The following is a 27641-nucleotide window of genomic DNA, read 5'->3' on the forward strand; positions in this document are numbered from 1 at the left end:
CAGATATGGAAGTTCAAATTGGGACAATGCACTGACGGTATCGTCCCCTTATAAAACAATATTATGCACAGTACCCCTTAACTAACTTTTAATGAAAACCGCTTACACATGGAATGTTTTTGCGGATTCTGAAACAGCAATGTTCATAGATAAGAAAAATAAAAAAATGACAAAATCGCCGGAGGGATTTTTAAATAAATCGCGATCAAAATTCACAATTTTAGGGATTTTTTAGGTTTTCACGATTTTGCTTGGAAACCGCAAGTCGTATCGAAATGAGTCTGAAGAAAATGTTGTAGCTGTGAAAAATCTCTATAAGACAGAAAATTATGTGAATAATGTTTTCTATACAAAGAAAGGCAATTCAGTGATTGCAAAGTTTTCTTCAACCCTTAAACGTGATGCCATTATGAAGAAATACTTTTCTACCAAAGATTTGAAATTAAGTGATGTTATTGGTGGTGAATTGTCGTCTCGAGTGTACTTGAATGACCATGTATCTTCAGCTTCTAGTAAGCTACAATTTCTTTGTCGCCGTATGTTGAAGGAGAAAAAGATTTCTAAGTTTAAGCTAAAAGAATTTGGGATTCCTAAAGTACATATCACATTTTTGGATGGAACAGACACAACATGTGGATACGAGGGTTGTATTAAGATCATGGAAAATTTGTAGAGCTTGTATTTTTCGATTAATCTCTGTAATATTTTATGATCTCATCAAAATTGCTCAACAGCTTTCTTCTAATTTATTTATATGTGAGCTGCGAAATATTAAAATTTAATGAATTGTTATATGATTGATTTATTTAAAACGCTTGTTTTCCTTATTTATTTTGTAATATGGTTCCCCAGTTCATTCCACCACTTTAGTCGTGGTTCTTGAAACTAATTTAGGGCCAATGATCAGCAGCCCTAGATACTTTAAAAATGCTTTAAGTGCATATACAAATAATTTGAAGTTTGGACATCTCAACTGTCAAAGCATTCGGCCCTCATATAATAACCATACATAGATGAACTTAGAAATATTTTGGTGAATAGTGGCATTGATGTGTTTGGAATATCTGAAACTTGGATGAAGACTAATGTCTCCAGTAGATCTGTTTCTATTGGTGGGTACAATTTTGTCCGTAATGATAGGCCCAATTTTAGGGGAGGAGGTGTCGGTTTATATGTCTCAAACAAACTAAAATTCAAAGTGGTATATCGTTCGACTCATTTTGGTGTCTGCGAATCCCTTTTTATTGAGTTAGTTTTTGGTTCCACAAAAGTTTTATTTGGTGTTGTTTACCTACCACATGGTAATTTAGACATTTTTGGTTCGACTCACACTAGAGTTGTGTAGTTCCGGAACGAACTAGTTCCAAGGAACTATTCCGGACAAGGAACTATTGGAACTATATCCGGCTCTTTCATTTATATAGTTCCTTTAGTTCATATAGTTCCAGCCGTGCATATAATTCCTTTCATTTATATAATTCATTTTCTTTCTTCGATCTTTCACGCTTGGTTCCTTCATCATTCAGATGCGGCCACATTGTTAAATAAATGTAAATTACATCCTCGTTACATTGCTGCAATTTATTTATTTTTATGTCAATTCATCCACCAAAAAATGAAAACAAAAAGAAAGAGAAAGATGCGTTAAACTACTTCATTCTCGGAACTATTTTGAATGAAGGAAATAAAAAGAACGAGGAACGAGAAAGATGCATTGAACTATAACGGTCCCGGAACTACTTGAAATGAAGAAAATAAAAAGAACGCGGAACGAGAAAGATACATTGAACTATATCGCTCTCGGAACTATTTGGAACTATGGAACTATATTAAGGAACTAGTTCCTTTTGGCAAAAGGAACTAGAAAGATCGATCCGCTCCAGGAACTATATTGCCCAACTCTAAACTCACACTGATTTATTCTCAAATTATACAAATGTTATTATTGTTGGTGATTATAATCGAAATTTGTTCAATGTTACGCAGTCTAATATTATGAGAACAATGTGCGGAAGTTTAAGTTTGAGTATATCTCATAATTCGATACCGACACACTACGACATGGCTCATAATACGTGTTCTCTTATTGACTATATCTTATTGGGTGATCCCAGTAAGCTTCGGTTTTCCTCTCAAGTACAGTGTGCTTCTGTTTCTCATCATGCACTGATTTTTGGTGCATATGAAGTTGAGGTCTCATACAGTGAGAAATACATTACCTACCGTGATTTTAATAACATTAATTGGGTTGGGTTTCACGACTGCTTAATAAATTTTAATAGTGACACCGTATATTACACGTCTGACGTTAATTTACAACTTTCAGTCATAAACAATCTTATTTCAGATCTTTTCTCATATGTTCCTTTGGTAAAGAGGAAAGCTAATTGCTCAAGTGAGCCTTGGCTTAAGTCTAATTATGTTGTATTGGCTAGATCGTTGAAGGAATTGTCATATTCGGAATTTATTAGAAACCCTACGAATGATAACCGACGCATTTACCAGTTATATAGGAACAGATCTAAATCCGCTATGCGGAAATCAAAGAGGAAATTTAATTTCGGTAATTTCTCACGTATGAATGGTAATCAAATTTGGAGTACAATTCGGCAGTGCGGTTGTTATGGAGATTCGGTTATACCTGATGCTGATGTAGATACCTTGAATGATCATTTCATCTGTCATCGAATGCAAAGCAATGGTAATTCATTATCGTCTAGTATGTCTAGCACGAGTGATAAATTTTCATTTGACTGCATCTTTGAAAATGACTTATTCATTGCTATTAAAAATATCAGCTCTAACGCTGTTGGTATCGATGGTGTACCCATAAAATTTTTAAAAATAATCGTTCTCTACATTTCACGATATATCCTTCATCTTTTCAACAGTATTATTACTACATCTGTTTATCCCAGTTTATGGAAAATTTCTCGTGTTGTTCCCGTTCCAAAGTAAGGCACTTCCAGTGCTATTGATAACTTTAGACCTATTAGCATACTGCCTGCACTTTCAAAGATTTTTGAACGTATTATTAACTCGTCGATTTCGGATTATATTAATGGGCATAATTTAATTAGTCCCCACCAATATGGTTTTCGTCGGGGATTTAATACTACTTCTCATCTAATTCTTTTGACGGACATTATTAGGAAATCTGTAGATAGTGGGTTATGCAGTGTTTTAGTGGCCCTCGACTTATCTAAAGCGTTTGATCGTGTGGATCACTTTAGTTTGGTAAACAAGTTGCAAAACTACTTCAACTTCTCTTGTTCTGCGTCGAGACTTATTTCGTCGTATCTATCTGATCGATCACAGTTTGTTTCCGTAAATGGGGTGTGTTCTTCTACTCGTACTGTGGAATGTGGTGTTCCACAGGGTTCCATTTTGGGGCCACTTTTATTGCCACCGTGGTGCAATGGTATGCACGCCCGCCTTGCACGCAGAAGGTCGGGGGTTCGATTCCCCGGCCAAGCAACATCAAACATTTTTCAACGGTGGCAAAATACCCCTCAGTAATGTTGGCGACATTTCCTGAGTATTTCAGCCTTGAAAAACTTCTCCATAAGTGGTGTCTTAAGACACGCCGTTCGGACTCGGCGATAAATAGTAGGTCCCATATCATTGAGCTAAATATGAATCGGGGTGCACTCATTGATATGAGAGAAGTCTCCCTTGTCCCGTATGGGATGTTGTGGAACAATGTTTTTTTGTTGTATATATAAATGACATTCTTGGGAACGTAAATGATTCGCGTTGTATGCCTTTTTTGTATGCGGACGACATACATATTTTGTTTTACGGCGATTCAATTGAGTTTTTGCAAAATTCTATTAACTACACTCTTAGAAATATAAGAGCTTGGCTGGAACGTAATTATCTTATTATTAATATTTCCAAATGTAAAGCATTATGTTTCAGTCAGCATCGTGGTATAATTAGATGTCTTGGTGTAATACTTGACAGTAAACTTGAGTTTGCTGCTCATTTTAACTATGTCGCTTCTAAGATTATATCTACTCTTAGACGACTATATACTATTAATGTTCATTTGCCTTTTCGTGTTAAGAAGCAAGTTGCTTTCTCTTTGTTAATGCCTCACATTTATTATTGTATTGAAGTAACTTCTGTTACTTCTGATGCGAACTTTGGTAAACTTCGTCAACTTTTTAATTCGATAGTCCGATACGTATATAGCCGGCGTCATTTTGATCATATCTCTGAACAATCCGTCCAATTTTTGGGTTTTCCATTCAAGTTTCTTGCCAATATTCGCTGTTTACTTTCTTTCTATAAGATTATCACTACGGACGTACCACCTTTACTTAGGAATTAGATTATATTTTTCCAAAGTTTTAGAAATCCAAATATGTCAACACAGTTCTATGAGCGTTCTTTTCTAGTAAGGGTAGCAAGAATATGGAATCAACTTCCTTTATCATTGCGGAATTTTTCTTTACCTTTTAAGCAATTCAGATGTAGAGTTACACATCATTTAATTAGCAACAATAACTAGTTTCTTCTGCTGATTGGGCATAATTACTTAGTATGATAAGCTATTTTTTTATATTGGGCTGGGGAGCCACTATTATGTTTTGAGCATGCGCAATGTTTTTAATTATAATTATTGAATTTAATTATCGATGAATTGTTTGTATTTTTAACTAACTATTTATATTTTTCTATTGTAATATAGTATCATCGGCCTTAGTAGGCTTATATATATTACATCGAAATAAATAAATAAATAAACTTAAGTTGTGTTCCTTTACTTGTCTGAGTTAACCATTTCTTACCATTTTTAACCTTCAAAACTTTCCTTAACCCCAAAAAGTGGTAAAACTGCTAGCAATTTTTACGAGAGAAAGAGAGAGAAGAAAAATGGCGTTCTCTTCTACCACAGGCTACTAGACAAATTTCTTCGGGTAAAAAATGATAGAACTGATTTTCAACATTTGTTTGGCGATTATTTGGCAACGAAGAAAAAATTAACAAAAACAAAAGAAAAAAAGTGAACGCTGACAAAACAAAATTAAAAACAGTGAAATAAAATAAGACAATTTTATTTTTCCGTTCCTCCACTTTTCTGGTAAAACTGGTCATGGGAGAGCAATTTTTTTCTCTTTTACCACTTTTATCATTAAAAAGTAAATGAACAAAGCTTCAGCCACAATTTAATATAAATAAATATAAAGAACATTTGTGCTGATACTCAAATTTACTATTTAATGAGGCTAAAAGTATTGTAAATATATTAATAATCGTCGCAGACAGATAAAAAGTTGTAAATACGACAAGAAACAATGCACTCTACCCTCTACACCTTTTCGGATATAATTCGAAACATTTTAGTTGAAATTCGTAACATTTCATTTGTAATTCGAATTATTCCATTTGTCTACACAAACAAATATCGCTCGTAACGACATCGATTATAACGACATATCGGTTATAACGTCGGGTTTTTGGCAAATATTCGGATTTTGATATTGGTTATAACGACGAAACATACGAAGAATACACCATTCAAGCAAGCGGTAATCGCAAAATATCCAATATATGACAACAAATTAGAACATGGGGTTTGAAAGGGAATTAAGGCTAACATTCTATGTCTATGACTGATTTATAATAACCACGTTCGACTGAAATCTTTTTATGACTATCGGTGTGTGAGAAACTGAAAACACTCGGATCTGGCTTAAATTCAACACTTACGATTTCCAAAATAACTTCAAGTAAAATAACAGGCTATTTTAAATAGTTCAGCATCCTATATTATTGTAATATATCTTCCGAAAACTGAATTTAAGAGGCTATTTTTTGTCATAAGGACTATGATCTGCGAATCTGCACCTGGAATGTCAGCACTCTCTACAAAGTAGGTGCAGTTTGCGCACTGGTGGATGTACTTGGTAAGTACAAAGCTGAAATTACAGGAAATGCAATGGAATTGGGCAAAAGTAAAAATCACGAACTATTACGCAATGTATTATATCAGCCTTGAAACAAACCATGAGCTATGTGTTGGATTTATGGTAAATAGGAGGCTTAAAAACCTCGTATCCAGTTTCACTACGGTTGATGATAGAATTGCCACAATCCGTATAAAAACAAAGTTTTTTAACATCAGTACCATCTGCGCCCATGCCCGACCGAAGAGAAATATGTGCAGGCCAAGGTTATATTCTACGTGCGCCTAGAGAGAGCTGGCCATGACATTAAGATTGTTCTAGGAGATTTAAATGCTAAAATTAGAAGGGGTCAAAATATCTTTGAACCCACTATCTTTGGTCCCGCGACAAAGGAATGAAGCTGATCGATTTTGCAGCTGCAAAGAACACGGTAGGTGAGGTACCAACAACTCGACATATACATGGCCATCCTCAGATGAGAAAACAAGAATCCAGTTTGATCATATTGTGATAGACGGAAGACACTCGTGCAGTATTTTAGATTGCTGATAGATTCGAGTAGCAGCCAAGGAGCTAACTCGTCTTAGTATTGCGGTAAAAATGCGATCTAACACAGGATGGAAGCTGGATGTCGAGAAGCTGCAAACACAACAGATAACACAAGCCTACTTTGTTCAACTGATCTGCATGCTGGAAGACGGCACTCCTTGTCCCGATGATTTGAAAGCGCAGTGGCAAAGAATAGTCCACTCTGTGCAGACTACCGCAAAATCTATACTTGGGTATCAAAAACCAGCACCTAAAAATTTATGGTACGATCAGGAGTGTCGTAAGGCTACTGAAGGCGGCATACAGAGCAGTAGTAACATGAAGTTAGAGATGGGCGCGTGCCTAAAAAATTAGGCACGAACATGCACGAACACGGACCAAAATTTTTATGCACTTTCACGCACAAACACGGCGTTTTTCGAGAAGGCACGAACACGCACACTCACGCACGAAATTAAAGAAAAGATATATGGATATAGTTGTACATTTATTTGTTCAAAAAATTCATATGTTCTAAAATATACATATTGCAAAATTACTTATAAACAAACATTTACATATTCTTATTTAAAAACGTTATTTTGTCCAAGTTAGAGCTCAAAAGTCTAGTTCGTCTTTCGTTGAGAATATTTCCAGATGTGGAAAAAATCTCTCGCTCGTTGCTGAGCTGCCGGGTATAGCCAAAATTTTCCTGGCTAATTGTTTTAAATATTTTAGGTTCGACTGTTTCCAAAAGTTTAAAACATCAGTCTGGCTAGATACAGCACTCCCCAAATATGTATCAATTTCTGTATCAATTGGAGACTTTTCAGTTTTTCGTCTTTTTGCCAAATTTTGATACAAAAATTCTGAAAATTAGTGTAAATGTGGCATTGTAATTTCCTCCTCATCATTAGAACACTCTATGTTCTCACCCTATATATCAAGTAACATTGCTTTTACATTAGCTATTACGTCATTTCTTTTATCTTCTAATAAGAAATTCATCTCCTTAAATGGCGGAAATAAAAAGGTACCTATAAGATGTGCCATTGTTGGCACAAAGCGTTTAAGCAATGATTGTTTAGTTTTAGCTTTCAAATCTTTCATGAATTGAGAGGCAATGGTATCAATTGAGCAACCTTTCAATAGCTTTTCAGACCAAAGGGTAAAATTATGCATAGTAGGGTATTTTTCCGAGCATAATTTTTCGGAACACTCTTTGAAAATTTTGAGAAAAGCCAAAAGAGGTTCTAACAATGAAAACTTTAAGTCAGATATACGATTCAACTCATTCTTTTCTAGCAAAATACTCTTAATCTCATTCTGGACTTGGTATATGCTCTCAAGCATAATATTTGTTGAATTCCAACGTGTTCTTATATCTTGTTTTAATGTTTTCGACAATTCATTGTTTAGCTCCGAGTGTTTAAAATATTTTACAAGCTTTTTTGAGCGGTCAATCAGTTTTCCCAATTCGGGAAGAGGGTGTTTTACAATAACATCATCCATAACTAAGTTCAAATTGTGACAAGCGCAAGATACACGTTTAAATCTTTTAAGAGCCGAAATAACGTTGGAACCATTGTCGGTTATAAATACAGAATTCCCCCACTTGTCTTCAATATCAAATTTTTTAAGAATGGTAGTTATGTTAGCAAGAATGTTTTCTTCTCGTCCAAAAATTCTCTTACTCCTAAAAGTGCTACCTTTAGTTCAAAATTATCATTATCATCACTTTCGTATTTTATTTGACCAAACACTTAAGAATTTAAAAATTAACTGAATCAAATATAAGCAGTGTGTAACTCCAGCTTTGGTTAGAAACGCAAATAGAACTAATGCATGATGTGTTATTCATGAAAATGCAAATACAAAAAGGGAGTAAATATAACAGTTTTTTGTTTTTGCACAAAATGTTCTTACTTCAATAAAGTAAAAGCAAAGCCATATGATTTCTCTTTTCATTTGTCCTTGTTTAGCTATGAAAATACTCTCTTTCCTCTACTTTACAAAACAAGCAAGAAATACAAAAACAAAGAAAATAAATTTGGGAAAACTACAGTTGTTGAATTTTTTGGTCGGTTTTATATTTTTGTTCGATTTTCTTGTTTATGGTCTCTTGCACGGCTTCTTAAGGGAGCCTAAAAATTTAGCACGATCGTGACACATAGTGCAGGTCGTGTTTAGTCGTGTCGTGTAGAATCGTGTCGAACAAAAAAACACGATCACGCACGGCCAAAAATTTATTACGGCACGACACGCACAAACACGGCGATTTTCGGGAAGGCACGAACACGCACTACTCACGGCACGACACGCGCCCACCTCTAGTATATACTCATCAAGGGATTTTACCTCCAAAAGGAATTTTACATTTTTTTCTGTAACAAATTAACGATAGAATTACACTATGCAACACTGAAAATGCAAACAATTTCTAGTATACATTTTTGAAAGTACATATTGAGATTACACAAACTCTAGTACGGGTTAGTCCTGTCAGATCCAGTTCGGATTTTATGGACTCATCTAAACGGGGTTTAAAGTTTTTTTTTTTTTTGCATTTATCGGGCCTTATCTTGGCTTTGCTATCCCTGGCAACTATTAGAAATTATTCTTTGAACCGACTACACAGAAAAAACTCCATCTAGGGCATCAAAATCAATAAAATATTGAAGAATTTACATAATTTCTGGAATTCTGGTCAGCTAAACTATTGGGAGTTGAAACAAGTAACCTTTTGCCACGTTTAGGTATAGCCCCCATATAAATGTACCCTCAGATTTTCGGTATTTTGACAATTTTAGCGAAATTTTCCAACTGATTTGACTGTAATTTGGCATTTTGAATGAACCAAATATCTAAAATTTTGACGATTTTACCCACATTTTCCAACTGATTTGGTTGTAATTTTGCATTTTGAGTTCTGAGTGAGCAAAATACCTCCTTGCAATTTGTTCAGTATAGGTCCACGTTTAGGTATAGCTCCCATATAAACGTACCTCCCGATTTTCGGAATTTTGATGATTTTACAGGCTACACTACACACTACACTACTGCAGTAGTGCGATTCTCTAACTCATTTTTTTTTTGAGTTTTCGAGTTAAAATTAAAATTCGTATAATTTCGTTAATTGACAATGTTTTCGGTAAGTTAGCGAGGACTAAAAAGTAGTCGCAAAGTTCCACCGATGCCAAGAGTGTTGTCAACTTTTATTTGAATATTTGCGTTTTAATTTTACAGATTTTTGTCGGTAACTTAAAAAATGAGTTAGAGAATCCCACTACTGGAGGGGATGAAATATGCTAAACATGATAACATACACTCTACGAAGCTTTGACTTCTTGTTCCTGAATTCCACTTACGACAACGTTTCAAACTAAAAAGTTGTTTTGACTGTAAATAAGCCTTTTGATAAGTCAAGCGTCGCCATGGCAGTTCTATAACACGGTCTGTTGTTGTACTGTCCTGCTTAGGTGATCCATTTTAATAATTGGCTATGGAAAAGTATCTGTAATGCTGGGTTTGTGTAAATCCTCAATGATCTTTGATACTGGCGACCTCGGTTTCTATTGCTATTAAATTGCAGAAAGGATATATTTTTTTGGATGCGGCGACGACAGAACAAATCAATATGGGTCAATGATTCCCTTCCTTTTTGGAATGATATCCCTTCCTTCGTGAATATGTATAATAAGAACACAAAGGAAAATTTCCATAGGTCAAGTTTCTAAGTTAATGATTATTTTTATTATTTTTATTATTTACTGTTTGTAGGTAAGTCAAGCTTAATCTCATATTTGTTGTTTTCAAATTTAAAAGAAACAAGTTTAAAGTGGGATGTAGTTAAAATTGATTACTTTAGGGGATGGCAGAGAAGACTAGTTTCGTCCAACGCCACTTGGACTCATCAGTTCTCTTAGTTCTTTGTATTGGAAAAAAGAACCCTTCCCCAATTTTATGACGACTCGAGCTCAAGAATAAGTGGGACTGATGAAGTCGTTTAAATGCGAATTCAACCAAAACACATAAAAAGCTCTCGTAGCCGCATATGTAAACCAAATTAACTACTCCCACGGTCATGTGTCTCCACATTGCAGGGAATGCACATAACTATTTTAATAGTTGTCGAAAAATAAGAACAACCAATCTTCCAAGGTGCTTTGTGTGTCTATTTTTAGATTCACTTTGGCAGTTTTGTTGAGATGTGTGTTTTACTTACTATTGTAGGTAAGTCAAGCTTAATATCACTTTAAACTTGTTGTTTTTAAATTTCAAAACAACAAATATGAGAATAAGCTTGACTTACCAAGAAAAAGTAAGTAAAACATACATCTCAACAAAACTGCCAAAGTGAATCTATAAAAAGACTGAGGGTTATTTATAGTCACACTATAATGTATAAGAATATATGTACCTTTATTTCTGTGTTTGCTACTATAGTAGGTTATTATTGAGTTCAGTGAAATCGAGGGAGGACTTTGTAGAATATTTCATCATTTCGAAGCGTAATAATTGCTTCTCTTTATGTCGAATATGTTTCAAAAAATATTTTCTTTGAGGACGGATGAGGTTGCCTGAATTTTTACACTGTATATTTCGATTTAGAAACCAGTTTTAAGTAAATGATTGAACTTTTATGCATATCTTTAGAAAGCTAATGGACTTGTCAATCACACGCAAGAAAATATTTTATCAACGCGTTGGGCATAACGACATGCAATTATTTTAGTTTTATTCTTAATATACTCATCAAGGGCTTTCATCCCGAAAAAACGAATTTGCCACCCACCAGACCATAGTGAAATAAACTGTAAGAGGTCATGTCACTTTAATAACATTTCACTTGCTTACAAGTTTCAAAAAATATGATTCGAACATTTGTTTGCTAATTTCTGTTTGTAAATTTTGAAATATGTAATGTAAAGCTACCCAAGGGAGTTTGTCGTAAAGTATTCCAATCATAGAAGGAAGAAAAATATAAGTCGCTATACTCTGCTCTGCTTAACCATGTTTCTGACCAAGTGTCTTTTCCGTTTAATTGCCTTACATGCGGTTATTCAGTTTTCTATAAGTACCCATACTGATATTTTCCAAAATAATATTAAACATGTTGGAAAAAACTAATTTGGTGGTTTCCATTTTACTATTTCCCTTGCTGGCATGAATACTGAGAATTAATTGTGTTAGTGTCTGACTAAATATAAACCTTTTGTATAGACTAACAAGTGTGAAAGGTCATCATAACAAACATACATATAAATATTGTAACCGTTTGGCACCATAATTGAATTGTGTAAGTATTAAAATAGAAATTTCAAAAATAGAATAAATTGAAATGAATATTCGGTGACCAATAATTACACAGTGCTACAGTGAAAATTTGCAGGGGTTCTGATGCATAAATTCGGTATTGTGGGAGTCCATGGAAGACGAAAATACCTTTGGTTTCTTTGGGTCACTTCGTTTTTTGATTTTATAACGGTAAATGTAGTGAAAAAAGGGGTTGCTTGGATTTTGAAATTAAAACGGACATAACTTCGTTTTTCCACAACGAACTTTTACAGCTTATTTTTAAAAGGTGAAAAATCATGTCTTTCGAACAAGCCATAATTTTTAAACATTTTTAAAAACAGGAAAATGTTTTTCCTCTTGATATAGGCTGCGTAGAAGACACCAAACTGCGTAATAATTTACTTTTATCAAGAAGAAGATTTAGTTAGCTTTACAAAATGGGGAAAACCAATGAAATCGGTTGACAAATAGATGAGTTATGGCATTTTTTGTGTTTCAACTTTTTGGTTTTTCCTTTATAAAAGTTGGAACCTTTGGGCGTATGATTGTAATTTGAATTTGTCTACTTAATAATTACGCACAAGGTTGTTCGAAAGACATGATTTTCACCTATTAAATGAAAAATAAGCTGTAAAAGTTAATTGTGGAAAAAAGAAGTTATGTCCGCTTTAATTTGAAAATCCAAGAAACCCCGTTTTTCACTACATTTACCGTTATAAAATCAAAAAACGAAGTGACCCAAAGATACCAAAGGTATTTTCGTCTTCCATGGACGCCCACAAAACTGAACATATGCATCAAAACCCCTGCAAAAAAATTGTCAACTTTTGTAGCACAGTGTTATTAGCTTTTGTTTGTAGCTAAGCCTAATGTGCAGCTGCTACCTAGCAATGTTGGCGATGTCAATAAGCATTTGATTCATGGAAGTCATTTATGCTAGGTTTACATTTACGAAATCCACTCGATTTCAACTGTCAATTCCATTGCTTAAACGTCAAATGAAATCCAATGGATTTCAGATGAGATTTCATTTGGAATTAACAGTTGTAATTTCAGGAATTAACAGTTGTAATCCACACGATTTCGAAAATGTAAATGTACTATAAGGCACTTTGGTTAATAACCTGTAGGCCTAATTGTAATTTCCGTTAAATTAATTTAAATTCGGTTACCAGAACTTCCTATATATGGGCCTAATACGGACATTCGCCAAAATTTTTACTTTGGAATGATAGATTTATGTATAAAAACCTTTACTTTTTTGTCTGTCTTTATTCTACATTAAAAGGAGCCACCGTTGTACAACGGTTAGCATTCCCGCCTTACACACAATATATATTTACCAGGTCACGTAGAAAGCACAACAACAACTCTATTTTGGCCGAAAATTCTCCAAGCTGTCAAAATGTTTGTTTACATTTTCATACAATTTATTCACAATAACAAAAAATTTGACGGATTGAAACCAACCACCTGGCTGTTTTACGCCACCTTGTAATTTTAACATGTGTACTCCATACTCCGGCCAGTGGTGACATTTTTATTTCGTCAAAAGACTAAATTTTCTGAGTATTTCTCTAAAATATGTGTCGGACTATGTTTTATATGTCGTTAGACAATGGCATGTTCATGTAGATCAAGTTGTAGTGTTGTTCGTGCATACATACATATGTACATATATTAAACTGCAACTCATATATTGAATTAATTTTCTTCGCCATTAAATATTTATAAGAAAAGAAATAAGTCTTAAAAATATGACGTATCTTTGCTTAGAGAACTAATTTCAGCATTATTAACAAGAATAACAAAAAAGTGTACAGCGGGCTATGCGGTGTCGGTATTTGAATAGGCTTTGATTTGCTTCATGATTATAAGGGTTGTAGATGCGTGTTTGTATGACTACTACGGGTGACTGTCAGACCGGTTGCTTAACTATGAAGAAAATCACTTGTATGAGCAACACCAGAAATGTGTGGGATTATGTGAATAATGCTAAAAAAATAATTTCCCAGCTACATACAGATTACCGAACAATAATTTAATGAAGATATTAGGAATTTACCAAAAAATTGCAATATTGATGGTGTCATTAACACTAATATAAAAGTCAATGCTTTGCTACTCAACACCACCTTTGCACTGAATTTCTTTTCTCCCTTTCTATCGCCGACGACTACTCAATTGCTCACTCACCTCCGTGATTGCGGAAAATGTAGCGACGTAAATTAGTCTTTTGATGGCTTTTGTTCCAAATTCTTATTGGGCTCAAAAATACATTAACGTGTAAGCCAAACACTATCATCAATTACCGTGCGACCGACAAACTAGCGGACCAATCGACTTGGAATGCACGCCAATCAACAATGTCCTTTTGCCTTACGAACGTAACAATATAAGAAAACCAAAATTCACAATTATTCAAATAATTAATTGATTTTTTTTTTCTTTCTTCGTAATATCGATTGACCAGAGGTTGGAGGAAATTTAACAACATTTAACAAATATCTTCATGTGACCCATAGCCACAGCCTTTCCCGTTTGGGGAAATGCAAACACAAAACACTCACACATACACTTGTCCTGCTTCACGTTGACTGGCTCCGATACAGTTGGTTTGCGCCTCACAGAACCTCCAGACTATGTGCGTTTTTTTTTTTGGTGACACAAATGACACGTGATTCCCGATGTAAAACCGACACTGTGCCTGTTCGCAATGGCTCCAAAATTACTACAACTACTACTAGCGGCGCTTTTAAAGAAGTGAATGATACTACTAGCACAGGAATAGAAATTTGTAATCTACTCCGGCCAACCAATAGCACACACTCACCCCCGTTCCGTACTTAAGCCGCAACTATCCCCATAGCAATCGTCCTACATTGACAGTTACGTTCAGTGGTGTTTTAACATGGCATCGAAAGAGCTTTCAATGCTTCGTAAAATACACAGTTGGCATTAGTTCTTCAAAGCTTTTCACAAAAACCGTAACGTCGAAATGTCATATTTGTTATCGCTATTTACAGTTTGAATACACATACATACACATATGGAGACTTTTAACAGTTTCCAAGACAACACATTGGCTGGCCATTTAAATTTAATAAACCTTCTTTAATTAGATGTCTTAGTTTAATATGTCGCACCGTTTCCATATGTCCATATATACAAGTTTGTATGTGTGTAAATCCATACTTACACACATATATCGCTATTGAGGATTAATAAAGTAAGCAATAGCATATGTACTTAGGCCGGGGCGATTTGAAAACCTTAATGGGCCCTTCGCGTTTCTGATTCCTGGGATTGAACTGAGCAAAAAAGTCTACTGGACCATATGTCTTCGATGAAAATCGAGCCTCCCGATTTTGACTATGTTTTCTATCTACGTTTTTTGACATCTTGCCATATAACAGCCAAACCATTGAGATGTTCGAGCCAACACAAAGACAAAAATTGTAGACAAGAACTCTCTAATACATCGCAAAAGCATTGGAACGCTTTTTCAGGCAGTTTTGGTGTTGAGAAGGTGCAAACTTTTCGGAAAATGTCGATAAATGGCACTGTGCTACAAAAGTTGACCAGAAAAATATCCAAGCGTTCTGATGCAAAATTCCATCGTGTTGGGATCCATGGAGAACGAAAATGCCTTTAGTTCGTTTGGGTCACTTCGTTTTATTTTTTTAAAGCGGTAAAAGTATTGAAAATCTGGTTTCTTATATTTTCAAATTTAAACGTGCATATCTTATTTTTTCCACAACGGATTTCTTTTGATCCTTCTTCCTTTTAAAGGGGTGAATAATATCTTTTGAATAAGCTATTATTGTTTTAAATCGGTTAACAAATGGCTAAGTTATAGTGGTTTATGTCTGAAAACCCCCACAAAAAATAAATATTGAACAAAACAAAAAAACATTATATTTTTGAAAATTATGAGAAATTCAATTATAGGTTTTTTGTGGGTTTTTTAGACTTAAACCACTATAACTTAGCCATTTGTTAACCAATTTAAAACAATGATAACTTATTCAAAAGATATTATTCACCCCTTTAAAAGGAAGAAGGATCAAAAGAAATCCGTTGTGGAAAAAATAAGATATGCCCGTTTAAATTTGAAAATATAAAAAACCCAGATTTTCACTACTTTTGACGCTATAAAAAAATATAACGAAGTGACCCAAACGAACTAAAGGCATTTTCGTTCTCCATGGATCCCAACACGATGGAATTTTGCATCAGAACGCTTGAATATTTTTCTGGTCAACTTTTGCAGCACAGTGCCATTTATCGACATTTTCCGAAAAGTTTGCACCTTCTCAAGACCAAAAGCGATGTATTAGAGAGTTCTTAATTGCTGTCTTGGCTACAATTTTTGTCTTTGTGTTGGCTCGAAAATCTCAATGGTTTGGCTGTTATATGCCAAGATGTCAAAAAACGTAGATAAAAAACATAAAGTCAAAATCGGGAGACTCGATTTTCATCGAAGACATATGGTCCAGTAGACTTTTTTGCTCAGTTCAATCCCAGGAATCAAAAACGCTAAAGGCCTATTAAGATTTTTTTCCTTCCACACAAAACGCCCCGGCCTAATATGTACATATCGCTCATTTACTCAAATAGTGGCATAAATCAACGTATGTGTTTTAGAGTTCAATTCAATTCAACCACTTTATTTTTAATATGTATATCTATACTAATAAAGGAGTGAAGTGATTGACTCACTGATTGACTGATTGATTCATCAACGCCCAGACCAAACGGCTGAAGCTAGAAACTTCAAATTTTCTGTGAGGGTCCCTCTTGGTCCGAAGGTGTCAGATAAGGTTTTTTTTTTTTGAAATTCCTAAAGGTACTAAATATGGTACCCTTTGTATTAGGCGAACTGGTAGAGCTAGAATTGTGAAATTTGGAATGAGGGTCACTGATGAAGAGGTAGAAAGATGTACCAAAGGTTTTTAAAAATTTGACCCATAAGTGTACGAAATTTAGTACCAGTCGTATATATTGAACGGATATAGCTAGAATTTGAAAATTTGGTATGGGATTCAGGGTTGGGAAGTGGCGTTGATATAAGGAAATGGTTTGGGAAATGGTTACCTATGTACTAAATTTGGTACAATTTGCATTTGGATGAACGGATAGAGCTAGACACTTGAAATTTGTAATTAAGATTGCTGTTGGAGTGTAGGATTGAGATATGGAGGTAGGTTTGGAAAATCCTACTCATTTGTACCAAATGGTATTAATTTGAAATTAAGATTACTGTTGGAGTGTAAGATTGACACATGGAGGTAGTTTTGAAAATTCGCACGTACAAGTACGAATAGTACTAAAAGGTACTAAATATGGTACCCTTTGTATTAGGCGAACTGATAGAGCTAGAATTGTGAAATTTGGAATGAGAGTCACTGATGAAGAGGTAAAAAGATGTACCAAAGGTTTTTTGGAAATTCGACCTATAAGTGTACGAAAAGTACTAACAGTTACTAAATTTGATACTAATTGTATATTTTGAAGGGATATAGCTACAATCTCCAAATTTGGTATGAGAATCAAGGTTGGGAATTGGCGGTGATATCAGGAAATGGTTTTGGAAGTTCGTACTTATGGGTTCGAAAAGTATTAAATTTGGTACAATTTGGATTTGGGTGAACCGATAGAGTTGGAATCCTGAAATTTGGAATTAATAGTACGTTTATATATTACCGGATTTAACAAACCCACTGGGTTTTAAATGTCAGTTCCATTACATATACGTCAAACAAATCCTCATGCAAAAGGCTATAATATAAACGTGGCCTAAGGTTGCTGTTGGAGTGTAGGATTGAGATATGGAGGTAGGTTTGGAAAATCTTACTCATTTGTACCAAATGGTAATTAATTTTGTACAATTTGGATTTGAGTAAACGGAATTAAGAAATTTGGAATTAAGATTACTGTAGGGGTGTAGGATTGAGGTAGTTTTGGAAATTCGTACTTATGGGTACGAAAAGTACTAAATTTAGTACAATTGGGATTTAGAGGAACGAATAGAGATGGAATCCTGAAATTTGGAATTAAGATTACTGTTGGAGTGTAAAATGTGTACTAAATGGTACAAATTTGGATTGGTTATAGGGAAAGTTTTTGAAATATGTACTATATTATTACGAAAGGTACAAAATGGTACACCCAATACAACGTTAGTGTGTGGGGTTGAAATATGGAGATAGTTATGAAAATGTGTATCATAAAGGTATAAAAGTAATAAATTGGTGTTGGATCTTTCTGGTTTTCTAAAATTATGTAAATGCATACTATAAGTGTACGAAAAGTGCTAAATGGTACTACATTTGGAATAATTTTGGTTTTAGATGAAGGGATAGAACTGAAATCCTAATGTTGATATGAGTAGAAAATTGGAACTATAAGGGTACCAAATATACTAGAATGGAATATATCTGGAATTCCGAAATTTGGTAACATGGTAACTATTGGTGAGTGATGTTGAGATAATGAGGTCGTTTTGGAATTTTAAGTACTATAAGCGTTCGGAAAGTAATAAATGGAACTAAATTTGGTACAACTTGGATGAAGGGATAAAACTGGAAATCTGATATTAGGGTCACTGCTGTTGGGTAGGGTAAAGATAAAGAGGTTGATTTTGAAATAGATACTAAAAATTTGCAAATTTTGGATTCTGAAGTTTGGAGTGAATATCACTGTTGATTTGTTTGGTATTAATATGAACGAATTTGAATTTGAATCGTCTTACAGAAAGCCGCCATAAGTATACGAAAAGTATTAATTTTGTACCATTACCCCCCATTTACACATGCAAGTGACAGTTCGAAAAATACCAATACACTCACACATATTCACTGCCACACCAACTAACAACCTCACTGCCGATAAAACTTTTCAGTAATCAATGTAAGTGCTTTGAAAGTAACTTCAATTTTTTTCCGAACGTTTACATATGCAAGAGTCAGTTCGAAAAAATTGAAGTTTCGACTATAATATGTATACACAACTGCCTGCAAGTTACTTGCATGTGTAATCAGTGGGTTAGTATTAGCCAGGTTAGGAATCGAATTTTGTAATTTGAAATAATTGTTCATAGTTTACTTATAAATTTTCAAAATATGAACGAGGTAAATAAAAAGTCTGTTTGCATTCACTTTTCTATTAATGTGAACTTTTCGCTAACGAATTAGCGGGCACATGCTAGTGATACAATAATTATGTTAGTAGGATTGTACATAAAAATACATAAGTATAATGCAAAAATAAAGTTTAACGGCATGGTTTGCATTCAAACCGTCAGCCCGTATGTTGAGTTTAATTTGTATTGTATTTCAGAGCTTCATTTATGTAATTATAAAGATTTAGATTATTTCCACCTCCACTAAAATATATAAAAAAACATACAATAAAATATTTCTTCTTCAGATGTTTTTATGAAAAAAGCGCCTCCTAAAGATTGTAAATATTGGACACCTTCCTATAAAATGTTGTATAGATTTAGGTTAGGTTTAGGACGCACAGCTGTCGTTTTGACAGCCGCTCCACTCGGAGGCCATGAGTCCATTGTGATCGTCCTGACTATTCTTCATGATGATGTTGGATGATGATGTTGGATGATGATATTGGATGATGATGATACTGATGTTTTTGTGTCCAGATTAGTTGAAGGTTGTATCTATTGCTTGAGTTGTTGGATGGTAGAGATGATGATTCTATAGACTCTATTTCTCCTAGATTACAAATGGAGCATATTTAGCTTTATTCGGTTCTTTGGCAATTTAAGTGCAGCATCCCAGACTTGGTTTTCATTAGACTTGAATTTGATTTTGACTATACTTATGGTTGCAATACAATTTTCCAGCGTCAGGGTTTAGTACCTTGTACACCCGCTGCTCACTTTGTTGTGATTTCTGTAGGTTTTGATTCTAATTTTCCACTTTTAATACATGTATTAAACATTGGCTTGCGCTATACCAACATGTGTATATTGTGACTATCAATGTTGTATAAGTTCAACTGATCTCTAAAGACTTTATACCAAGAGATATTCCGCTGCATTATCTTCCTTGTAAGGATGTGGGGTAGTCTTAAGCTATTCATTTCAAATAGTACTTTAGCTACATATTTGAGGTGCTGTGTACACGTATATATGTATCCGGGTTCATATCCCGTTTCCAAAGGTAGGACATATCGTCGGTGTCATGCTTAAGTGTCCATACGCCATTTGCCTGATTCGAGAAAAACTCAAGTTAATGTTTAAGGCCATACAGGATAAAAATGGTGCCAATACTTTAAGAGCTCAGTTCTACTTAACTAAACACATAGAATATATCAGTAGTTTATTTTAGTCAGATATCTGTGATAGTCTAGAAGTTATGGCAAATTTTTATAATTGCAAAAAGTTGCTGAATTGTTCCATGGAATCTTTTTTTTCATGTTTTTGGCAGTTTGTGTCACATGGAACACGTTTTATCACATTTCAACCAAAATACTTTTTATCAATCGTGTTCCACATCCCTTATATGAAGTGCTACTGTGGAGTTTAAAAACCAGGACTTTAAATGAAACATTTATTTTTCTCATATAAATACAATAAGGACCATTATTATAGGTTTCTTTAAACATTTATTTAAGGGATTTCCCTCACTTATCACTATTTTTTCGTGGTAAAAATTTCGATCGGACAAAACGGATTGATATTTTGCATTTCTAAGGTAACATAAAACATTTAAACGCGATTATCTTATAATACCATTTTTGTAGTCGCACAGTGCGAAATATGAGCACTTTAGCGGAACTTTACTAATAACTTTTAAAGGAAAAGGTGTAGATTCCTAAAATTTTGCGCAAATGTTTCTTATATTAGTGGACAGTGTGGGGCTCAAATTCGGCCACATAGACCCGCGGTTGCCTGTAGCGCTCATGTAACGGTGGCTGCCGTTTTTACGTTTTACATTAATTTTTCAATCGATTTTGATGCAATTTGGTATATTGAGTTTTCAGCGGATAGAAAACTTATGCACAAAATATTTTCAATATAGGTTCGCGTTTTGGAATAACCCCCACATGCCGGGTTCCCTCATATTGGGTATTTTAAAGGTTAAAGACAAAAAAATTGCAGCCGATTTTGATGCAAATGTAAATTTTAAGATGTTAGCGAATAAAAAACCTCCTCACACAAAAGCTGTCAACATAGGTCCTCTTCTGGGTGAAGCCCCACAACCCTACACATCTATTAAGGAGTAAAATGTCAATATTTTTTGTTTTCATTTGTATCTATAATGTTTATTGGTCCATTCAGCAGGTCTGCACCATTAATTTTGTCTTTCAAATCAAGTTCAGGTCTGCACTGCATTACAATTTTTAACGTATTTTGGTATTTGCACCGCAGCATCTAAAAATGTTGCACTATATGTAAATCACCAATATTTAGAGGTCAAAACTATGAAAAATTGCGAGAGGTTTCCTAATTTTACAGAAATTATCATTGTTAGAATTAGTGAGTCCATTTCTTCAAAACACAGTCAACAATGGCGTTCATTGTAGCGTTTACCTTCCACTTTTGGAAAATGCAACTGAATGAAATTCCCGAAGTCTTTTTAGAATATCTTGAATATCTCCAAAGACCGCGCGATACCGCAGCTGTTTTATAGCTTGGCGAACAGAGGAGAATCCAATCTTTCAGATTATACATATATATCTTAACACGTGAATGTACGTAATTCACTTTTCAAATGACCACGGAAAATAAAAAATTACAATTTTGAAAACTTCAATAAATCACTTCTTTCCGACACAAATTGCACGAAAACAATAAGGGTTTTTTGCATTTTTGTAAAGTGTAAAATATCATAATAGTTTTGTAAAATATTAAGAAAAATAAATCATGGCATACTGACTTACCATTTGTCCGCGCCACTCCATTTTTTTAATGAATCGAAAATACATTTCTTACAAAAAAAAATTATTAAACAAAAGTGCAACTTTAAGTGCATTTTTAAGTCGTTTCGTGGAGTAAATCGGCAAACTGAGTATGGACCATTTGCAGTGGAGTACTAAGCTAATTCAATAAAAGTTTAATTAATTTCATCTACTTTGAAAATCCCTTAAAGTTCCACTAAACTTGCCAAATTTCGCACTGTGAGTCGGTTAGTTTCAAGTCGAATGGACGTTTTTGTGTATATTTTTGTGGACTTACATCAAAATTTTCAGAATAATTAATTTTAAACTGATATCAAAGACCATTACAAGATTCTCTTACAGAACATTTCCAGACAATTTGAAGGTGTGGATACTCAGCCCACAAAGGTTCCAAGTGACTTTTATGACAACATTCCTTATGAGAATTAAAAGTTACACATCACTTACAGCCAGTTTCTGTATGTCGAAAGAAGAATGTGTGCGAATGAAACACGCCCGAACTTTAGTTTTCGAAATAATTTTACCTTTGCTTTTGCTTCAAAACAAAAAACAAATTTGAAAAACACACAAGAGTTTGGGCTTTCGCACACATTATTCTTTCGACATACAGAAACAGGCTGTTAATTTATAATTATAATATTCATCATAAGTAATTAGAGTTGTAGTTGGAATAGATACTTCACCTACCCAGCAAAATTAAATGGAAGTGGTTCCATGTGAAATCATGATTTCACTGGTTCTTTTGCATGAGTGCCAAAGGAGTCGTGAAAGATCCGATCTTTTTCATCGAATTTTCATGAGTGCAATTGAAGTCGTGAAAGATCCGATCCTTTTCATCGAATTTTCATGAGTGCAATTGAAGTCGTGAAAGATCCGATCTTTTTCATCGAATTTTCATGAGTGAAATTGAAGTGGTGAAAGATCCGATCTTTGTCATAATATTGTCATGAGTTTAAATAAATTGATAAGTACCCGCACAATGAATTATCAAATACTCATGTACCCGAATAATTGTGTACTTGCAGAAGTAATTGTTAAAATGAAAATAAAAGTCAGATGAAAGTGAACGATAGTGGAAAAATTTATATATTTTAATTAAAAATACAATGTAAATTGATATTGTTTCGTTTTGTGGATATTAAAAAGAAGTATGAAAAAGACCGGGTCTATAAACCACGAGCTCCACCAGCCGACCAACACCGATATAGTAAAACATATCGAGATGCAATTATTGAGTTGGCTGGGCAACAGGGTGGATAATGATGCCAACGGTATATTAATACGAGCCTTTTGACGTTACGCCACCCGAGGGAAGAACAAAACTCCAATGGAAAGACCAAGTTGAATATGATGTCACAAAACATGGCATCCAAATTAAAGAAGCAAAGTAGAAGATCGGTAAAATAAGTATAAAAGAGACCATAACATGGTAATTATTACAGGATAAGTTTTTTCTTTTGAAATAACATAAGAGAATTAAAATGTATACTAGATTTCCCAAATGATGAGCTTGGTTCAGAGATTGACACATAATTTATCGAATATTGGAAAAACGGAACCCAAAGTTGAAAGAAATATCTTGCAGCCATCGGAAGAGATAAATATGATATTGCAGATTAATATAATATATAATTTTGAAAATTACATACAAAATAAAGAAAAATAACAGTTGGCGATACAACTCATATGTGCATTGTATTCTTATTAATTCAACAAATTACATAATTGTATTGCATTGCATTGTATTATTTCTGGCGAAAATCTGGTGCAAGAAGCCATGACAATGAACTGGTGCAAGAAGCCATGACAATGAACTGGTGCAAGATGCTATGACAATGAACTGGTGCGAAATGCCATGACAACGAACTGGTGCAAGATGCTATGACAATGAACTGGTGCAAAATGCCATGACAATGAACTGGTCAAGATACTATGTTGATGAACTGGTGCAAGATGCTATGACAATGAACTGGTGAAAGTGTGTGTCACTCCCTTGTTAATTTCATTGGTGATTCACCTAAATTTTCACCTATGACATGTCACTTGCACCCATGATTCAGCTCATGATTTGTCATCGAACATTTTGCTGGGTAATTGAGGTCAATTGAAGTAAACACCTTCAGATTTTTAGTTTATCTGTGCACAGTGTCATGACAAATACCGCAGAGTACAAATATATTGATAGCAGTTGATAGGGGCATTCCTTAACAAGTGAGCATAGGTTATAGTCGGGACGGGGCCGACCATGTGTTACCCTACACCACTACTCCTGTGCATAAGCTTTTCACTGGTAAACATTTCTTTTAGGGAATATAATCCGAATACCATCAAACATGATATGCCTCTTTCTCTCGGGACCCCCATAAGCAACCAAAATTTCGTGACCATCCGATCAAAATTGCGACCTGTAGCGTGATTGCAAAAAATTGAAGAATTGGATGCATTGTGGTGTCTCCCTTGTTTGGCCACCTTCGCCAACCTACTTTACACCAATTTAAAGGTAATATTTTCTTCTTCTATTGACAGGCTTTGCCGTTGGAATACCCCTACTAGAAGCCGATATATTCACAAAGAATAAAACTAAAATATTAAATAAATATTATCCGACTATCACCACAATCAATAGGCTTCTTCCTCTGTGGGGCCCGCATCTACCCCCAAAATCTCGTAACTATCCGATCAAAATTCCAACCGGTAGCGTGATTACAAAAAATGAAAAAAATTGATATATTACTGACTTTTGCGATATCTCGGTTGTTTGCCCACTTCCGCCAACATACTTTGCATCAATATAAAGGAGATCTTTTTTTCTACCATTGGCGGGCTTTCTTTTTGGAAAACTCCTACCACAAGCGGAGATATTCGCATAAGAAAAAAAACGTTGACTTTTCTCCACTTAAGCTTTTTGCTTATTCCGACTCCTGAATATTATCCGACCATCACCAAACTTAATAGGCTTCTTTCTCTGTGGGGCTCGCATCAACTCCCAAAAAATCGTGACCATCCGATCAAAATTGCAACCTGTAGCGTGATTACAAAAAAATCGGAAAATGGGATGCATTACCGACTATTGCGATATCTCTGTTGTTTGACCACCTACGACAGCCTACTGTACATCGTTGTAAAGGTGATATTTTCTACTTTTCTTGACAGGTTTTGTTTTTGATATACCTCTTAAAGAAACAGAGCTATTAGTTTTTGTTTTTGTCCAATCCGACCCCTGAATATTATCCGACCATAATCAAGATCAATAGGCTTCTTCCTCTGTGGGACCACCATTAACTCCCAAAGTTTCGTGACGATCCGATCGAAATTGCGACCTGTAGCGCGTTTTTGAAAAAAATTGAAAAATGGAATGTATTACCGACTATTGCTATATCTCCGTTATTTGGCCACCTACGCCAACCTGCTTTGAATGATTGTAAAGGTGGGATATTCTTCTTTCATAGTCAGGCTTTGCTTTTGGAAGATCCCCAACCAAAGCTGTGATATTCGTCATTATAACTCAAATCGCAAAAATAAAAAGATGTGTTGTATTAGCGACTATTGCGATTTCTTCGTTGTTTGACCACCTACGACAACCTACTATAAATCGTTGTAAAGGTGATATTTTCTACTCTCATTAGCAGGTTTTGCTTTTGATACACCCATTACAGTTGACGTTTTCCCAAAATAAGTTTTTTGCCCATTCCGACCCCTGAATATTATCCGACCATCACCAAAATCAATAGGCTTCTTCCCCTCCGGGACCCTCATCAACACCCAAAATTTGGTGACGATCCGATCAAAATTGCGACCTGTAGCGTGATTACAAGGTTTAGATGGACAGACGGACGGACACACGTAGCCAGATCGACTCAGCTCGTCGAGACATTCATTTTGGTATATATAAGTATGGGTCTACGACCATTATTTCGATGCGTTACAAACTTTTTGGCCAAAACCAACTTATAATACCCTCCCCACATAGTGGTGTAGGGTATAAAAAGGGATGACGGGCTTAACGACCCCGCGGACACCACGTGAATCACGTGAGCGACTGCCTCGGAGCGAGCGGCTCATGGGTCAGCGTCTGTTTGCCATGTTAGGTGCGGCTGCAAGCGAGCGCCTGCTTCAAATCGAACGTCCCGCTATATAAATATTCTAAACGTATCTTTGGACTCATCGCCAATCGACTTAGAATACTGATGTTTTTAAGCATGGAAAGAAACAACTATAGAGAATATACTACTCCAAGGGGTAATCGTATGAGAAATCCACCTGCTTCGGCAGCTGGCACAAGGATTTTGGAGGTGCCTAATCTATGCAAGAAAATTTCGATGAATGAAACCGAACCAAATCAAATATACCGAACTCAAAAACCATCCGCAGACATGAAATATGCTTTAAAAATTATTACTTGGAACGTACGCACGTTGTTTGAAGCAAGAAAACTTGATCAACTGAGACGTCAAATGCTGCGCTACAAAGTTAACTTGTTGGCCGTACAAGAAACAAGATGGACAGAACAGGATGAGCTTATAAATGAAAACACTGTCTTTCTTTACTCCGGTCGAATAGAAGGGGAAGAACATAGTAGAGGTGTTGGGCTGTTGATGACCAAAAAAAAAAATGGCCAAGTCTGTGTTAACATGGTACCCTACTAATGAGAGACTGATGGCAGTGAAACTTAAAACCAGATCACGCAATCTAATCATCATAAATGCCTACGCTCCTACGGAAACACAGTCTATTGGGGAGAAAGAAAACTTCTCTGACGCACTTAGCAGTTGGATGAATAGCAATACTCACGATTGCGACATAACAATCTTACTCGGCGACTTCAACGTTAAAGTTGGCTCAGATAACATTGGACTTGGACGCTATATGGGAAAACATGACATCGGGCTAAGAAACGACAATGGATGCCGATTACTAGGGTTATGCTGTGAGAACAAGCTGTTGGTGGAAGGCACTATGTTTCCTCATAAAATAACATGGGTTTCTCCGAACCGCATTACCAAAAATCAAATCGATCATGTCTTGATAAACTCCAAATGGCGATCTTCTCTTCTGGATGTGCGATCAAAGCGAGGAGCTGACATTACCAGCGTCCACTACTTAGTCATGGCTAAAGTCAGATTGAAGTTGGCGAGCTTAAGATCAAAAGCAAACCGCAAACTCGATGTGGACTAAAATTGGAAGAACACCGTAATGCCTTCATGAGATCGATAAGTAGTCAACTTCCTCATGTCATGAACAACAAACACCCCAATATCAACGATATTAACACAAATATCACAAACATTTATAATGAGATCGCCAAACAAACAATAGGGTTTAAAGACCATAAGAGGAAAGTTTGGATTGGTAATAATACGTGGGATATAATTCAAATGCTGCCTAATTAATTTGAATTAGGTAGTTCTTTGCCCTTAGTCTTTTACATTGAACTGAGCGTTATAAAGCGGCGTATTTCATTGTGTTTCTACCTTTAGTTCTTAGTTCATCAATTTTGTGAAGCAAATTTAAAATTGGTGGAGTGGGAAAGAAACGTATAACGATATTATTTGCTGCTTGAGTTGTGAAAAGTGAGAACTTTAAATGTATAAAAGTGCCAGCTGCAAAGGCTTGCGGACAAACATGTTATTTAACTTTTTCAGTGTCCACCTCATTAAGGCGTTACCGCATTTTAAACAAAGCGTTTTGTGGTGCCCTCTAAAGCTCGAAAGCGAATGGACCGATCATAATATTTTTGCGGGCTTATTAAGTACTTAATAATCCTGCTTTTAAACGAATTTTAAAAATATCAATTAAAAAAACAGCCAAATGATCAAAGAAACTTTTGTAAGGTAAATTCTCTTATTTAAAGACAAAATTTTGATGTAATCAATAAGCCTACAAAAATGTATGAAGACTGAAGACAAAATTTCGTGTGGATAATGTGGCTAAAACCTTCAAAATACATAAAATCCGGCGGTAGCGTTATATGGG

The 27641-nt window shown here is 35.0% G+C and overlaps 1 protein-coding gene across 5 annotated transcripts in view; it reads right to left on the bottom strand.

Moving 5' to 3' along the window:
• Positions 1 to 14628, bottom strand: part of Kua (Plasmanylethanolamine desaturase Kua) — a 54219-nt gene extending 39591 nt beyond the window's left edge. Inside the window, exons 1-2 of one of the 5 annotated variants that reach the window (XM_073968340.1) lie at positions 14312 to 14576; positions 13938 to 14119 (exon numbers count right to left, since the gene is read on the bottom strand). The gene's annotated coding sequence lies outside the window, so the exon portion shown is untranslated. Of the gene's footprint in view, positions 1 to 13806; positions 13886 to 13937; positions 14120 to 14311 lie in introns of those variants that run through there. The other 4 variants (XM_073968341.1, XM_073968343.1, XM_073968342.1 and 1 more) reach the window with 4 other exon arrangements.
• Between the last annotated feature and the right edge of the window lie 13013 nt (positions 14629 to 27641).

Source organism: Musca autumnalis, unplaced genomic scaffold (assembly GCF_047663935.1).
Source record: "Musca autumnalis isolate F117 unplaced genomic scaffold, ASM4766393v1 scaffold_2, whole genome shotgun sequence".
Lineage (NCBI taxonomy): Eukaryota > Metazoa > Arthropoda > Insecta > Diptera > Muscidae > Musca > Musca autumnalis.